Source organism: Rattus norvegicus, chromosome 4 (genome assembly GCF_021556685.1).
Source record: "Rattus norvegicus strain SHRSP/BbbUtx chromosome 4, alternate assembly SHRSP_T2T, whole genome shotgun sequence".
NCBI classification, from domain to species: Eukaryota; Metazoa; Chordata; class Mammalia; order Rodentia; family Muridae; genus Rattus; species Rattus norvegicus.
In genome coordinates this window covers 50,991,241-51,010,259 of record NC_141537.1, presented here as the reverse complement: position 1 = coordinate 51,010,259, position 19,019 = coordinate 50,991,241, and the positions used below count along the sequence as shown (strand labels likewise).

Sequence of the window (19,019 nt, the reverse complement as noted above, 5' to 3'; positions counted from 1 at the left end):
TCTTCTAAGACATAACAACCCAACATGACACAATAATTTTAATATGATGAAATTAAAGCTATCATAACAGAGTTGGATACAACAACCCAGCAGGAGGGAGAGTTCCAGGAGCAGGTACAACATATTGGCTGGGTTCCTGGTAAAATGGCTATGGGGAAAAGCTATGAAAGAGATGTACATTTTTTTTAAATAAATAAATCATTAAATCAAACCCAAGTGCACTGTATTCTGCAATTAAAATTACAGAGCACAGCACAACGCATTCTTGGTGATAGTTTTTAGTGATGTCATACTAAATCAGTACTGGAGAGTATAAGCAACCTTGCTTCATATGATATGCATGTGTATATTTGCATACTATTGGGTTTTCATGGCGTCCTAGGAGCTCTATCCTAATCAGTAATAGTTACACAGTTTATTTTTTATAGCAAATTAGGACTAAACAAACTTAACATCAAAGTTACTTCTATTGAAACTCAACCAGCTGGAAAGGAAGCAGAGGTCAGACTGTAAGGGGATAAATGATCCATTCGTGATTGCAAATTCCTTTTCACATCTCCTTTTGTTTCATTTAGAGAAAAAAATGTTTTTTAAGTTAGAAGGACTTGCTCTCTCTTTTCTTTTTCAAGATAAACATTCCTCTTTTGAAATTTAAGAGGGGGGAGGATATATACATTTATTTAGAAGGATTATTGGACAGTGGTTGCTCTTTTTAACTGAAAGACTTCAGAACTATTGGAGAGAGTAGGCAATCCCTTTCCATTTGAACATTGATTACCAGGTTAAAAGAAACAGTAGAATTCGCACAGTATATTAAAAATAGCTATCAGAGCTTCCATTAGTTTAAGTGTAGAAGTCTTTTATAGGACATTAATGCACAACAACCCCTCTGACCGCCCACAGTATCTCCCCCACTCCAAATTTACTTATTCTATACAGAAGACGAATTTTCCTCTTGGTCACAGGAGCAATTCAAACACAATCTTTCTTGTTACTCTTGCCTGGCAGAAATTAGGTTTCTGTTTAAATGACTCATCGGACTAATGTACAGGGCCAGTTGCAAATTTACTTACTATTTTTTGTCACGGTATGCAATCAACAGTATAACATAGCATTTTAATCAAAGAAAACTTTCACAATTGCAATGTAAATGTGTGAAGCAACCATGCATTTGCCAGTCATTTTCTACTATTGTATATCCAGAATTTAAATATGGGACATAATTCCACACAAACACTCTGTCCAGGTGGTGCCTTTGATAGCCCCGTGTTTGTGGGATTAAGGTCAGGACCATGTAGTCGGATCATCTGCAGGGGCTGTGATGACTCACAGTCAAGGTTAAGACTGAGTTCGGAGCAGGGGTGGATGGGTGGTGGGCTCTCTGTTACCATCTCTATTATGGGATGTATTAAACCCTAGAGCCATTTATCCTAAAGGCACAGCTTCTAGAGCTATCATACATGTTCTTACAGATGAAAACAGAGCCATGAGGGAAACAAAGAAACCTACCCAATTTTAAAAAGTTCATTCTCTGTGATTCCTCCCCAAATCAGGTTATTTAAAATAATCTTAATTTCAATTCACACATCTCAATTGCTTACTACTTATACCAAACTGTTATGTCACCCACTAGACAGTCTCCTTATCCCTTCATCCCTCCTCTCATTTGCCAGGTTAAACCTATTTGATTAAAACAATAAAATCGGGGTTGGGGATTTAGCTCAGTGGTAGAGCACTTGCCTAGCAAGCACAAGGCCCTGGGTTCGGTCCCCAGCTCCGAAAAAAACAAAACAAAACAAAACAAAAAAAAACATTAAAATCTCTCCACCATTTTCCTTCCTTATGGTTTATTCTGTATGGTGGTGTGCACTGACTTTTAAAAGGGTATAAGTACCAGTGCCAATTTAGATGCTGGAGGTACGGGGATGAGGTGGACTGAGTGCCTCATGTAGTTGGGAACTGCAACTACCATCATTGTTTTTATGTGAAATCTTAAGGACTTGTACCATTTTCTTCTTCAGGTCAGCATGACTACCATACTGATAATACTCTAGTAAATATGGATAAGGTTTCAGTTGACCAGTTCTCCCGTCGGTTAGCTTCTCTTACTTCCATGAGTGTTGTCTTAGTTACTTCTTTGTTGCTGCGATAAAATACCATAATCAAAAGCAACTTAAGAGAGGACTTTATTTTGGCTTACGGTTTTAAAGGGGAAGTCCATAAACATAGGAAACGCATGGCAGTAAAGACCAGGAAGATAGCAAGAAGACAAATAATCATATTTCAGTCACACATGGGAAAGAGGGAATAGACAGTGTGGTAATGCTCTAAAACCTCAAAAAAAAGTATGCCCCTAGTGACATACTTTGTTCAAGAGAACTTTACTTATTAGAGGATCCAAAACCTCTCCAAACAGTGCCATCAACCAGGGACTAGGTGACTTCTTCAAATCACAACAGAAACTGAAAGAACATTATCAAAAAGATCCTTAAGAACTGTTCCATTAGTATATAAACCCAGTGTGGTAGTTTGAATATGCTTGGCTCAAGGAGTGGCACTCTTTGGAGGTATGGCCTTGTTGAAGTAGATGTGGCCTTGTTGAGGGAAGTATGTCACTGTGGATGTAGGCTTTAAGACCCTTATCCTAGCTGCCTGGAAGCCAGTCTTATTCTAGCTGCCTGGAAGCCAGTCATGTTCTAGCTGCCTGGAAGCCAGTCTTGTTCTAGCTGCCTGGAAGCCAGTCTTGTTCTAGCTGCCTGGAAGCCAGTCTTGTTCTAGCTGCCTGGAAGCCAGTCTTTTCCTAGCAGCCTCCAGATGAAGATGTAGAACTTTCAGCTCCTCCTGTACCATATCTGCCTGGACACTCCCATGCTCCTGTCTTGATAATAATGGACTAAACCTCTGAGCCAGTAAGCCAGCTCCAATTAAACATTGTCCTTCTAAGAATTATCTTAGTCATGGTGTCTGTCCACAGCAGTAAAACCCTAGCTAAGATACCCAGGTAACAAAAAAGTCTGCACAATTCTATACATTATCTAAAATCACTCACAAGAGAAATCACATACCCAAGAAATGAACATAAAATAAAAATCTTATACTTTTCAAAAGTCAGGTACAGCCCACATGATGACTATATCCACAAAGGGGATTTTGCTATACACGTAGCATAGAAATGACGGTTTTCACATCTCGTAGAAGGGAAGGAACCTGACTGTTAAAAAAAATAAAAGAAAACAAAAGGAAAAGCTCAGGCTTGAACTATTCTTTCCTGTTATTGACTACATTTTTACGAAACAACTTCTGAATCTTTGTGATGAACAATATTCCCAGAATTAGCAGCAATGCTGCATGGCCCTGAACTTCCTCTCGATGTCTATCTGGACCAATAATAATGTCTCTTTTTGCTCCATGGCTACAGCTGTTTATTTCTCATACATGAAAACCTCTCAAAAAGCAGAATGACTTTCCACCCTCTGAGCAGGCTCTGTTAGAAAGCAATTTCCCCTTGCTGTTTCGGCAGAAAAGAAGTTTTCTCGGGACTGCATTTGCATGTGTGGCTCAGAGGCTTGCCCTCCTCTCAGCTGGGTGGGTCCCTGGGAAAAAGAAGTAGATAAAAGATCACATTTCATGAGGAGTCTGCCAGATTGTTGTTGTCGTTGTTGTTGTTTTTTGTTTGCTTTTTGCACCCTCCAGTTCTGCAAGGGAGCTCCCCTAGGGCGAACAGGAGAGGCAAAGGAGCTGTTCACAGGAACAATCATTTTGCATAAGGTAAAAGGAGAAAGAAGACTGAAAAACACATCCAGGAGCCACTGTATAATTAGGATAATTAGTCCATGTGTAACACAACTGCATGTGGAAAAGCAACTTTTGAAGTGGGAACACACACTGTAGGTAAACAACACTCCAATGCTCACCTCACAGCTCTCCCACCCATTATAAGAATTATTTTATTTTTCATGACCTCTTTGAGGTATATTATGGAGATATTTCTGAATATGAATTTTACATCTTAATCTTAAGCTCTGTGTATTTTAAAGGTCCAATAAAAGATCCAATTCTACTATTTCATATTCAAACATTTTCTTTAGAAAACTTCCTTTAGAGAGGAAATGGTCTTCTATGCTTCATCTGGTAAAATTCCCAAGTCCCCTTGTCCACGGAAATAGAAGTAGTTCTGTGTGTCATCCAAAGCATGTAAATGCTTCCGTCCATACTGTCTATATGTACATGTCTACATTTTGCCAAGCTTAGATTATTAGAAGATACTATTCATATAATACAGTTATAGTTCAAGAACACAGAATCCTTTAAAAAGGCTTTTGTGTTAGCATAGGACTTCTTTGGAATTACATAAAATGTAGAGACTTCATAAATGAACCATCAATAGCATGTTTAAATATTCCACAATTTGTTGAAATACTTTTATGAGAACTAATCACAACTTCAAACAAATAAATGGCACTAAGATTTGTGGCCTGACTATATTCATTTAAAGCATGATTCTTGCTCTTTCATTGCCTATAGAATTTTATATATATATATATATTCATATTCACATCTGTAAATGTACACAGACAATGATGCATAATTTTGTTTAGCATGTGACAATTACTTCAGCAACTGCGGTCCCTTTTTCTTACCGTTAGTCTTTCCTATCAGACCTTCACTAGATTTTGAAAAAAAATCATCTGTGGTAAATCGAATATTGTATTAATTTACAATATTAATCAAATTTAAGTGTATGATTCAGTAGTTTAACCCACATTAGCCCTTCCAGGTTTATATTAATTTCACTTTTATATGTAAAAGATATAGAACTTCAAAACTGTAGATTTTATTGTATTATATATTGATATGTATATATTATTTGCTATTTCTGCATCCATAAACACTGCCACCTCAATGGAATACTATTCACCTATAATAAAGGACAAAATCCATTTCCTCTGATTTTTGAGATAGTAACTGCATGACTGCTCTTTCTCTTCACTGTACAGCACAGCTCACAGTGGAGAATGCCAGTTGCTAACCAACCATGGCTTAGAAACTACTGGTCAACCTTTTCTTTTCCTGCTGCCCTATGGCTGGAGCTTCTGCTCTTCACTCTGAGAACTTTGTTCGCCCACAGTGAGGGGGATCCTGCAGGACTTCCTTTTTTGTTGGCTCCTTTCTCTTAACGGTGATTTCACGTTCCAGCACTATTGTTGCAAATGGCATGATTTCTTTTGTTTGTTTGGGTGACGAGTCTCCCATTTAGTATTTTAAAAGCTCTTTATTGGGAGGGGCTGTTTCCTTTTGTAGTTGGTGTGGACGGTGTAGCAGTGAGTATGAGTGTAAAGATTTCTCTTTGACTTTCTACTGGTCTTATTCCTTTAGTGGTATGCCCAGGACTAGGATTGTACCTATGTTTTTGCAACCCTCTATGGTAATACTTACTTACATTTTTATCCACTGGGTGCTGTATTGCCTTTCTCTACATCCTCATGGACAGTTAACATCTTTTGCCCTTGGTGATGGGAATTCTCACAGGAGTGGGGTGATATTTCAGTTTTGGTTTTCTTTCCTTGATCTATGAGGCTGAACACTTCTTTAATTATGCATTGAGAATTTGGATGCTTTCTTTTCATTAATTCTATTCATATCCATTTCTTTTTTTCATCATTTTTATTTTTTATTTTTTATTGGATTTTTAAATTTTACATTTCAAATAGTATTCCCTTTTCCGGTTTCCCAGACATAAGCCCTCTACCCTATTCTCCTCCCCTTCTTCTATATGGGTGTTCCCCTACCAAACCACCCCTCTTCCCACCCCCCAACATTTCGCTACACTGGGGGGTCCAGCCTTGGCAGGACCAAGGGCTTTTCCTCCCATTGGTGCCCAACAAGGCCATCCTCTGCTCCCTATGCAGCTGGAGTCATCATACCCATTTCTTAATTAGCTTTTTTGCTGTTGATGTCTCTTAGTTTGTAAAGGTATACTAAAAATATGTCTGAGATGGGCATGATGGTACACAACTTTAATCCCATCCCTAGGGAGGCAAAAGCAGGTAGATCTCTGAGTTCAAAGGCAGCCTGGTTTACAGAGTGAGTTCAAGGACAGCCAGGCACACACACACACACACACACACACACACACACACACACACACACACACAAAGCCTCAAAAGAACAAAAACTGTTAAGAAAGATGTCTGAGAAAGACAGTAGGTTAAAAAATACCTAGAAACAAATTTTAAATGTGCTTCGCTTATGCCCATTTTTCAAGAATTAATCCACAGTTTTGTGTACATGACACAGCCCCTTTACAAATACATCTTTGTTCTTAATAAGTTTCCCCTAAATCCTGTCTATAAACAACTTCATCAACGAACTAGAGTTACACTTTCTTAATATATTCCTATGTCAGCACTGTTTCTCTTTTTGATGAAAGGAGTCATTGCTACAGTATAATAATTATTTTTTTTCCCAAGCAGTAATTAGGGATGCAACCCTGAATGAGTAATGGTGTGTAAATTACTGCTGCTGTCCCAAGGATCCAGTATCTCACACATTCTTCCTTTCAAAAGTTTGTTCTTTGATTATTATGCCTCATTTAAGCTATCAAATATCAGATTCATCCTTTTTTATAGCTGATGCTGCCTCTTTTGGAGTAAAATAATTTAAGGTTATTTACTTCCTAGGGGAGAAACTAATTTAAGGAATAAGAAAAAAAAACCCTCCTTCTCAAAAACCCTTAACTTTTCCTCACATATTTATGGAACTAGATTAACATCACAGCCCTTGTGTATTTATGGGAAAAAAAATCAAGACAATTATTAAAAGTACTGTTGGAGAGAAAATTACGCTTCAGGTGTTTTGTTAAATCCTTAAAGAGATCCTGGATGGACAATATATACATGCAATATCTGTTCAAAAATGACAAAGTTTGGGTAATGTTTCATCTTCCATGTTGGGTAATGTTTTAACTTCATGGGGCTTAGAGAAACCTAGCTCACAGATCTTCTGTGTATGCTGGGAGGAGTTCTACACAGACATTTCACTGAGGAATGAATACCTGACATGAACGTGTATGGGAATGTGGACTAGTCGGGGTCCTGGACTGAATTAAAAAGAAAAGAAATGAGCCGGGCATAAGAGTTTACTCTTGCTTCTGGACTGCAGTTATAATACAGCTTATTCCACAGGGACAAGCTAGAGCTCCCTTGGTCGTCCCTGCCCTCAGCGGACTGTAAACCACGAGCCTTACTCCTGCCATTGACGAAGTCATGGGTCTTGCCACAGCAATAATTAAGGTTACTAATACAGCAGGAATAAACGGCCGTGTTTTACTTCCTTCTCTAATTCTACAGTGATTATTCTTTTGTATATTAGGGGTAGTTTATTCATAGACAGAATTGCATTGTACAAACACTGTGCATGCCTATCTATATTCATATTTATATCTCTGTAGCCATCTTTCTTCACGAATAACCACTTACTATTAAAATTATGTACTTTGCTATTTCACTAGACATATTGTTAAGTGCATAATATATGGTCTCATTCTTCTTAACCACTGCATGGTATTCCACTGTATGGAGCTATTTGGATAGACGTTACATATGCAATATATTAGCCTTATGAAATCTTTTACATAAAGTCATCTATCAGATTGAAAGTATATATGGTTTCCATTTTTTCTATCACAGTCAGTAAATAACCTCACTCAATAAGTTCTTACATCATAAGCTGCTGGGCAGTCTCTAGGACCATTTCTTGAATTAGTATTGGAGAATTTAATGAATTATAAACTATGATTGAAGTAGTCAATTTATTTTCCATGGAAATTTCATTGCTCTATAGTCCAGCGAATGCAGATCTATGTGTCTGTTACTCTCTGCAGCCACGAACAGAATGTTTCTTGTTGAATGTGTTGTATCGTTTCAGTCAAATGCCGGCTGAATCTATGTAACTGCGGATGTGTTTGACAATTTGTAAGAAAATGTCAAGCAGCTTTCTCCTCACCGATAAGATTAAAGATCCTGAATCCTGGGATCATATTACAATTTGGAAAAATGGTCCAGCACCACTCGCTATTAAAAGAGCGCACACTCCTGCCTTTTCCGTAGTAAAGCAAAACAAAAGGTATGGGAAGAGGGCAGCACCTTGCTTGCTAACAACGAACGTTTTCTGAGCACTGTCAATACAGAAGCACGGGGGGGTAGGGGGCGGGCAGGGAAACAACATAGAAGTCCATATGCATGCTTTGCAGACACGGTTAAATGTAGGTCACAGTAGATACACATCAGAAAGTGACATCAATTGTTCGTGTGTGTGTGTGTGTGTGTGTGTGTGTGTGTGTGCGCATCCATCTACATGCACAGACCATAGACAAAGACTCTGTGTTCTCTGCACTTTTACTGTTACTCCCTAAACCCAGAGTCTTTTGTTGAAGCTGGGCTCACCATTTTGACTAGCATGGTGGGACAGACTGTCTCTATCTGCCACAGAACTGGGGTTATAGCACCATGGAGACCATGACAGCCTTTTATTTTATTTTTTAACACGAATGTGGGGATAGGACTCAAGTCCTCATATTGAGCAGCTGGACTTTTATTCACCAAACCACCCTCCCCATCTTTCTTTCAAATTGTCTGTTGCGGGAACCGTCTAGCAACTTACAAACTTTCCCCTAGCAAGTCTCATTGCTCTATTTTCCTTATTCCCCAAGTGTACCACTTCAGTTGTATCCACTGGTTGCTCTGTAAACCCTCATGATCATGAGACCTTGATGTTAGAAATTTACATTTTTAATGTGTATGCAGCCTTGATACTTGCTACATAGCAAATGCGTAATTATTGCTTTATGAATAATTTCTAAACATCTTTAAAGTTTGTTTTTGATGCAGAACATTTCCCTATGTTCTCCCAAATGAAACTTTGATTTAAATAATGTGATCATTGCCCCTTTGTAGTTTAGCTAAATAGCAGAAATAAAAAGTGGTTCTATCAGGTCCCATGCTAGTCACAAAGGTAGAACTCATGTCCTTTTACTTTTTGACAGTGCCACCAATCGTTCAAAGAAATGCATGATTATTTTTACTTAAGAACGAGTCAATCAGCAAAGGTCTTGTCTAGATCCCCAAGATGCCCTTCATCTATGTCCTGCCCACATTTTGAAACCTGCTCTCATTTCTTTTATTCATGAATCTATGGCTGGGCTATTGCTGGGAATTCAGTCCCACAATGAAACATACACAGGGATCATTCCTCCAGTTGTCTATGGTTCTCTGTCCTGGAAAAGAAAGACATCCGTTACAAACTAAAAATTCCCTACTAAGAACTTAAGACAGGAAATCCAATAATGAGACTATGCTAAAAAGAATGACCTTGAAAGCTGTGGGAAAGATTACTCTGTCTCTAGACATCTTGCCTGATGATGTCTCAGTGTTCTTCTACCTACACATGTATCCTGTGTCCAGTTTCCTACCTTCACTGGGAAGAAGTGAAATTAGAATTTGGCTGGGCAGGGCATTTGAAGTTGAGCCATTGAAACACCAACTGTAAGGGGCAGCTGAGTTTCTTTATTCATTCCATCCAATTAAGGTCATTTTCAGAATGTTGTTACAGTTTTAATTTTTAATGATGTTGGACCTACCCCATTGTGATAAACCCTGCTATTTCTCTTCTTCCCACAGGAATAAATTATACACGACTGTGTATAAACTAGACCCAAACAACATAGGTGAAATCTAAGCTTACTGATCAAGAAAACTTTAAGTACGTTTTGACACAGTTACATCCATTTCAAGTTTTTAAAATTGATTTGTTTTTATTTATAATAATGTGAACGTGTATGTATCTTCAAGTGGATGTGCGCACATGAGTAGCTGCATGCTTAGGTCAGAGATATTGGGTCCGCTGATGTCAGAATTACAGATGGTTGTGAGCTAGCTGACTCACAACTGGGATGACTATTCTTGGTTGTCAATTTAATACATCAGGAATGAACTAGAACAGAAGTGGTTGGGCTCATCTGTGACGGAATTTTCATAGGTAAATCGTTTGAGGTGAGAAGGGCCACCTTTAATCTGGGCCAGATGCCTTCTGCTGGCAACCTAAATAAAGGGCTTGGAAGAAGGGACGTTTGTTTCTCTCTGCCTGCTTATCTTCATTCTTAATGGAGAGTCTATTCCTTCACTGCCATTAGAGCCTACTTCTTCAGGATTCTGACTTATACTGAAGACCAGATGAGACAGCCAGCCTTGCGGAATGAACAACTATTGGATTCTTGGGCTGTAAGCCACTCTTTTAAGTCACGCACGCATGCAGGCACGCAAGCAGGCAGGCACGCAGGTAGATACTCATGCAGGCAGGCACTCATGCAGGCAGGCAGGCACGCAGTCAGGTACCCAAGCAGGCAGGCACACAGGCAGGCACACAGACAGGCACGCAGGCAGGCATGCACGTAGGCAGGTACGCACGCATGCGTACATATACTCACACTTTCTTTCAGCTTGATCTACTAGAAAACCTGTACTATTGCAACACTCTGGATTTTGGGGTCTAAGCTGTGGTCAACTCTGGTCAACTCTGGTCCTGAGGAAAAGTACTAAGTGCTCTTAAGGCCTCCTTGACCAGACAGGCAAGCCAGCAGTACCAGGCCCTGACAGTTCCTGAGCTCACAGAGAAGATGTTTGATGCCAAGAACGTGATGGTGCTTGTGATCCCTGCCATGGGCGCTACTTGACAGTGGCCGCCGTGTTCAGGGGCCACATGTCTATGAAGGAAGTGGACTAACAGATGCTTAATGACCAAAACAAGAACAGCAGCTACTTTGTTTGGGAGGATCCCTAACAATGTGAAAACAGCTGTCTGTGACGTTCCACCTCGTGGCTTAAAAATGTCTGCCACTTTCAACTGCGACAGCACGGCTGTTCAGGAGCTGTTCAAATGCATCTCAGAGCAGTTCACATCTATGTTCCAATGCAAGGCCTTGCAACACTGGTGACAGGTGAGGGCATGGATGAGATGGGTTTCACTAAGCCCGAGAGCAACATGAATGACCTGGTGCCCGAGTACCAACAGTACCAGGATGCTTTAGCTGAGGGAGAGTTTGAGGAGCAGCCTGGGGAGGAGGTGGCTTAGTCACTAAAGCACGGAAGCCGTGTGAACTCTTTATTCATTCACAGCCTGTCTGTTAGCTATGACCACTGTGCATTTGCTGACTTGTGTCCTGACATCACCTATACAGATACCACCATTAAAGCAATTCATAGTGAAAAGGAGATGTATAGCTAGCCCTTCGTTAGTTACTTTGCAAATCATAATCAATTTATAATACCCTAATTAGAGTTCTGTTAATCCACCATCTTTCTCTGTGTTTGTGTACGTAAAGGCATGGTTATGGGAGTCAGAGGACATACTTGCTCGTCAGCTCTTGCCTTTCCCTCGTGAGAGTTTCTTGTTGTTTATTACTGGGAAGCATTGACTGAGAGGTGTGAGGAAGGTGAACCAGGGGGTTTGAATGTCAAGCTGTTATGTTTCCTAAAACTTATAACAGTTATAACGAAACAATATTTTTTTTTTCCTTTTACTTTTTCACTCCCTAGACTACACAGGCCCCAAATGTACTTTCTAACTAGTACGGCTTGGATTATGGGTGAGTGCTGGGCTTGACATGAGTTTTGGAGACCTGAACTCAGTTTTTTATTCTTGGCTAACAAATGCTTTATCCACTGAGCCATCTCCCCAGCCCAGAAACACATTCTTTTCTTTGATTTTTATGAACTCATAATGAGGAAACTAAATCGAAGATCAATTCTTTATCAATTATTTTTTTCAAATTAAACATTTTTTAGAAAAATGCATTATGAAATACCTCTCTCTTCTTTTCTCGCTCAGTTTCTTTTTGTGACACAGTTTTTCTTTGTCATCTTATAGGTATTTCCATTAAAATATACTTGGCCTACTCTCTTGTTTATCTTTTAACATTGTTTTGTTATTTATGTTTTACTTCATTGCAATGAAGTTTGATGCTAACTATGTCTATATTCCCTTGACCCCCAAATCTATAGATATAATAAAAAAATCACTGCTAATGTGTTAGTAATAGTGTACTTCACAGATAATAACTCATCCTAATATGAGAGAGACAGACAGACAGATACAGAGACAGAGACAGAAAGACAGGGAGAGAACCAAATAAATTGATTTAACTGGGATAGGAAGTTGCTCCTAAAGGTCTAGTCCTTAATCTGCCATTAATTAGCTGTGTGTACTATGGACAGTCTCTTAGTAATTCCTGGCTATTTTTCCTCCACAAGTAGGAGGGAGTTTAGGCTTAATCTCTCTTCATGTCCTTTTCTTCCTATGTATCATCAGACTACTCATCTCACTTTTAAAAAGAAAAATCAGGTGCATTCAATCTGCTCGGAGACAACCACACTAATGTAATTAGATGGCTTATTAACTTTTATTAATATTAATAAACTCAATAAAATTGACTTTTGAAGAATTAGAATACAATTTACAATTGCTTAGTAGGACACATTAGTTAAGGTTAAAGAAGCACAGTAGCCATTTCCGAGAGGCTATTGCAGATATGTACACGGTGATGGGTGCTGTTTTTTGTGTTGCTGGAGCAACAAATGAACATGCATTTCCTACACAGTAGGCTTCTGTGTCTAACTATCTGTGGGCTTCAGAGTTGCTAATCAATAAAGACTTTTGGTATTTTAAGAGACCGATGGAAAATATCAAGACTGAATGAACAAGTAACCCCAAAATCATCGTTCTTATGTGCCAGAATCACCAAATTGCTATTGCAGCTTATCTGCATCCCATGACATAGGTGTGCCCTCACCTTCTAAATGTTATTTTATTATTTTTTAGTTTATATATTAATTTGTTTAAAAATTTTATCATTAAGAAACATACAAATAAATAACAGCAAATGAACCAGATTTAAAGTCTATACATCCCAAGGAACTTATATTCTAGAATTTGGTTTAGGAATGGAAGCTGTGTGCTTTCACATACATTTTCAATGTTGTTTGTTCTACTGTTTGTTGGTTTTGGTGATGAATAAGTGCATACAATATATTTGATACTAATTTTAATGTATTTTATTTTCATAATGAACATAATTTTAGTTTACTTTTTGAAATTTTTATGTATGCAATATATTTTGATCATACTTTTTCCTTCTCTCCAAACTCCTTTTAAATTCTCCTCCATCTCCCTACCCATCCAACTTCAGTTTCTTTCTCTTTCTTAAACAACAAACAAGCAAGACCAAACAAACCAAGCCAGGGAGTCTACTTTGTAATGGCTGACTACTCCTGGATATGGAGCTGTTGGTGCAGTGTTTAATAGCACAATTGGGGTCACTCCATTGAGGAAACTTGATTTTCACTCTCCCGGTAGATTGGAAAGCTTTGTTAGTAAGAATGCAGTCATGTTCCCTTCCTCCATGATGCTTCTTGTGGAAAAAATATTCCAGGCCAGCATCATTTTCAAACGAGCCCTGTATCATTTAGGTTGTCACTTAAAATATGTTTGTCTCAGAAGCAGATGTAAATGCTTGAAGGGAACAAGACTTTCTGAGCTGTTTATCCATTTGTAAATTTGAACGCAACTGAGTAAATCAAACTACTGGGAAGGTTTAGAAGATTAAAGAGGGAGATTGGACCTCATCAGGAGAAAGTGCATGTTTGAAACTGCTGTCTGGGAGCAGGAGAAGTTGCTCAGGGTTTGTGCCTCTTCCTTGTCTTTCCGAGACCCGAGTTTTGCTTCTGTCATACACACGTGACCCACAAACACTTGCCACTCTAGCCTTAGAAGAGCCTATGCTATCTTTTAGCTGATATAGGTACCTACAATCACATGACATGCATTCACACAGACAGACAGATAGACAGACATAAAGAAAAATGAATCTTTAGACATTGTTATTTACAACAACGTGATTGGTACCAATGCAATATTGCTAGTCTGCTGAGAAGAAAAACACAATGATTTCATTGTTTTCCCACTGGTGAGAGAGCCTTAAATTACATCTGACGTCAAATAGTTACTTCTTTTAGAAACTAATCTTAACACTTCCATTTCATCTATTTTCTTTGATAAAATGAAAGCCATGTGGCCATTTTTATAATTGCTTATAAAAAAGCATTTTATAATTGCTTAATTTTATAAGTGCGAAAAGCTTCTATGTCGTTTCTTCTATGTTGTCATAGGATAAAAGTAAAACCAAATGAAACAAACAAAACAAAACACAACAAAACCTAAAAAGCAACAACAACAACAAAAACAACAGAGATGAGAAAGAAGTCAGACAAAGCAATCATAAATGTGAAGGCAGAGACAGAAATCACCAACAACAAAATGGGGAGACGGTTATTTAATTGTAGTTAAGTTCACAGGCCACAAGTAGAAACGCTGCTTTCTAAGAAAATGGTACCTTGGGTTTATTATATCTGAAAGTGCATAGAAATCTGAGCTTCTGGGGGAAGAGGAAAGACACAGCTGGCAGTAACGAAGGAGGGAAGCATGGTTTCAGGACAGAAGAAATAGGTTAGCCAGGGCCATGGCATGGTTGTGGGAGTGACTGTTCTTCAGTTTCTCATTATCACTCAGAAACACAGAATCACTTATCTGGCTATGTTAAGTGGGTCACATATGGCTGTAGGAAGAAATACTTGGGACCAGATTGCCATTGTGTCCTGTTTAGATCACAAAATATTTCTACCACTGTGCAATTTAATTTCCCAGGGCCACACTTCGTCTTTCTGAGTAGAGTGTATATTATTGTTGTTAGATGCCTGTAAGAACATGGGGTCTCTTTTCCATATCACTCAGTACTAGGGAGGACAAAGAACCTGCTGAGTGTCCAGTGAGTTTGTATTTTCTAGGTTAAGATGTCTCATCATCAGACATATAACCCTATGTTAGTGTCTCATTTATAATGTGGTTGGGTGATAGGCAGGTTTTTATAACAATAGGGCCCAGGGCTACTGCTCTGTTCAATCTCTTTGTTTCGTTGTGAGGGCTGGAACTACTTCTGAGCTTCTATCTGTTTTACTAAACCAATTTCCTGAGTCATTTAACAATGTATAACAAATGCCCTCTGAATGCTGATCCTCGCAGTGGGCACAGAGAGACATTAAAGGCAGATACAGGGCATATAAAACATTTACAGGGAGGCAGAAAAAAAAAAGAACAGCTTCAAAGGGGTAAACTCTAGCAACATATAAAACAGCATTACTGTGAATCCTTTCAATAAATATTCATTGCCTTTGACTGTTCAGATATGCTAACAACTGTGGATACAAGAACCGCATTTGACTCTAGTCTACCTAACCATCTAGACAGGAGTAGAGGAAGCCAGCAGAAACAATTATGAATGTGCACAGCAGTTAGCTATCATCAGAGCATATTTCTAGTCATAATAATTAGAAGGGGATTTTACACACACACACACATACACAGACGTGTGTGCGGGGGAACATATACACTCTACTCGAACTAGGCTTTGGTCCTGAGTAGAAAATTCTTTATTTTAAAAAAATGATACACAATTTTTATGATATTTTAATTGGCAAATAATCATTGTACTTGGCACTGGATTTCATAGGACATCTTATTAATATAATCTTTGAGCATATTAGGAGATCATCAACTCTTTTTCCTCCCTTCCATAATCATTAATCTTTGTTTCCCATCCAGATAGTTTCATACGTATTTTCAATACATATATATATATATATACACATGTGTATATATATAATATATTTCTTGGTTACAGTTATACTAAGATATTTTATATTTTTCTTGTATATAATGATATAATGTATGCATAATATATATACATATACACATATGAACCATTTATAGTTCATTTCTTTTTTTTACTAGATATATTTCTTTACTTACATTTTAAATGTTATTCCCTTTCCCGGTTTCCTGTCTATAAGCCCCCATCCCCTTCCCCTTACTGCCCCCCTCCCATATTCCCCTGCACTGGGGGTCCAACCTTGGCAGGACCAAGGGCTTTCCCTTCCACTGGTGCTCCAACAAGGCTATTCTGTGCTACATATGCAGTTGGATCCATGGGTCAGTCCATGTATAGTCTTTGGGTAGTGGTTTAGTCCCTGGAAACTCTGGTTGGTTGGCATTGTTGTTCTTATGGGGTTGCAAACTCCTTCAACTCTTCCAATCCTTCCTCTAATTCCCCCCAAGGGGGTGTTTTCTCAGTTTGGTGGTTTGCTGCTAGCATTGACCTCTGTATTGGACATGCTCTTAATGAACATGAAAATAGGACCTAGCCTGCTTCTTTGCTTAATGAGCACATCCAGTAAATAGAATCTAAAATCACCATGGGACTATTGATTCAAATGTCATGTATGCATTTTATTTATATGAGAATGACAGTCTAGTTGGATAGATAAAATGGATACACAAAAAAGTCTTTGCTACTAAATATCTTTGCTATATTTTATGATTGTGACATTTAGGATTATAGAAACTAAATACTCCCACTTTTTGTTACTCCGTTCTTTCTTAGGGATTTACAAATCAATTTTTATTTATTTTTTAATTATTATTTTATTTATTTACATCCACTGGGTTGCTCCCCTTTGGTCCCCCTCCCACCGTTCCTCATTCCATTCCTCCTCCCCCTTGCCTCCGAGAGGCTACTTTTCCCCCACCAGGCCTTCCCCTTCCCTGGGGCCTTAAATTCTCGAGAATTAAGTGTATCTTTTCCCACTAAGGTCTGACCTCTGAGAGGCCCTACCAGAAATTGATTTTTAAATCATCCATCCTAGGGGTTTCTTTAGTGAAATAACACATCTATCTAGAGTAATGTTCTCAATCTGTGAGTCATAACTCCTTTGGGGATATCATCTCCGATATCCTGTGTGCCAGATATTTACATCATTATTCATAACAGTAGCAAAATTAGAGTAATGAAGAAGCCACCTAATAATTTTATGAGGAACTGTATAAAAGGGTCGCAGCATTAGGAAGGTTGAGAAGCACTGGCCTGCAGCATCTACTCTTGTAGAGGCCTCAGGTTTTACTCAGTAGTACAGCCTGATTGTTCACTCTGGGTCTCAGAAACTCAGCTGAATTGTGGTATGTGATGAACACATTTTTCTAGCACAGTGGGAAATAGCAATGTCTCTGAAAGAGATGCTTCTTCCATGAGCAATGGCTAGTTTTCATCATCTATATCTTTCCCTCTTGTTTTTTTTTTCTACGTGTAAGTTCCAGCCTTCACTCTATCCTAAGCTTAACGCTGTATTGGCTCGTGCTGATAATCCTACTCATTCACGACTTAGGCACTAATGCTGGTGTATAGGATACTTAATAGTTTTAGAAAATAGCTCCTCGTTCTGGAAACAGTTGCAGCTGCAAGGCATACTGTTTGTAAACTTTTACTTTGCTTTGAACCTGACAGCATTCATTCATTCATTCATTCATTCATTCATTCATTCATTCATTTATTTATCTATCATAACAAGATAGTAGAGTTACGAGTGTTTAAGTAGTGAAAGTTGTAGAGTTACACTTTTTGTTATAGATAAATTCTATCACATCTTAATTACAGAGAAACACCTGTGACTTTGACATGTGGAAACGTGATTTGTTTTGTATTTGTAAAGTCTTGGTAAATCTTTTAACCTGTTCAGGCACAATCAGCAATGCTCACTTATAGAGGTCTTATGTAAACTTCTGGAATCGACTATCACAAATGAGTTTCTCCTTTAAGAGATGGACCATCTAACGGAAAAGAAAATGTTAAAACCTTTGAGCTACAGTGAAGCAACATTTTATTTGAAATGTGTATAGTCATACCGAATATTTAATAACATAAAAGTTTTGTCTGTATGTTGAACTTTCAAAGGAGGATTCATACATTTGATGCTATGTTATATTTGTGGTCTAAATACAAAGTACTAAAGAGAACTGGCACTATTCAGATCTTATCAGATACAGAGAGAGGAAATCATTATAAATGGAAGCTTTCATCAGCACACACCCAGAAATGTTTTAATTATATCCCTACTCGATAAAACAGTTTTAGTCCATGATCTTAGTGTAGGCATCAAAGTCTCAGGGACCGTGAGAATGGGGTGACTTAAGAGCCCTCATCTTCTTAGGGGATGGCTTGACAATGGCTGCGTTTTCAGGTCTCGTCTTATTGGCCGAGAGGATAGTGTAGCACTTTTATTCATTTCATTCTTCCTTTATTCTTTTTCCCCATTATGTTATGCTTCACAATGTAGAACACTGCTTACCTTTTCCAGGAAACTTTTATAATTGGACTTTTAGGTACCAAGTGTGCAAAAAAAATTACATATAAGAAAAAGAAATGTGCTTAGAAAACTTTTAATACATGTTACACTTCGAAAGGAATAACGAGTGCTTGAGAAACCAATTTAGTGATGCAATCATGCCGTTAACAGTGCCTGCATATGTCTCATGCTGTCACATGGATATTAAGCTGTCACATGGACATTAAACAGTGAAACTCTGAAGTTTTATCAGTCATCCCATTGCAATGAGGGCGCATTTCTTCCGAAACTCCTTTCTAAACCCATGTAGATTATCAATTAAGGTTAGCGGTATATGGAAATGAATGAGAGGAGAGCAGGGATTTAGACAGGGTGTCTTTGTCACTGTGGTTCATGCAGAATCGTTTGCACTCTAAAAGCATGTCCATAGATTCGGGAGGCCTGATTGGATATCCTCTTTTCCTCCAGGGTTTCTGGTGAACAAAAGGTCTTTTGGAATAGCCATTCTAGAGAGAGATCATCTTGTTTCATTTTCCCGTATGTTCCTTTTGGGTTACAGGATTAGCTGAGGGCTGCCAAAAAGACAGTCCCTGGTGTTAAATTTACACTGATTCCAAATAATTGGATTTGTTGAGCTAAGTATCCAAGTGGCCTCGATCAAGCCCCGAGAACTTCCACGTGTTTTAACACCCTAGATAATTAGATAGTGAAATTTGATTGTAAAAATGGCATTTCTTG

General features: G+C 38.4%; 1 protein-coding gene and 1 pseudogene across 1 annotated transcript in view; one reads left to right on the top strand and one right to left on the bottom strand.

The window, feature by feature from the left end:
- Positions 1-11,127, top strand: part of LOC134486690 (tubulin beta chain-like) — a 61,027-nt pseudogene extending 49,900 nt beyond the window's left edge.
- Kcnd2 (potassium voltage-gated channel subfamily D member 2) overlaps positions 1-19,019 on the bottom strand; it is a 507,546-nt gene that overhangs the window by 81,130 nt on the left and 407,397 nt on the right.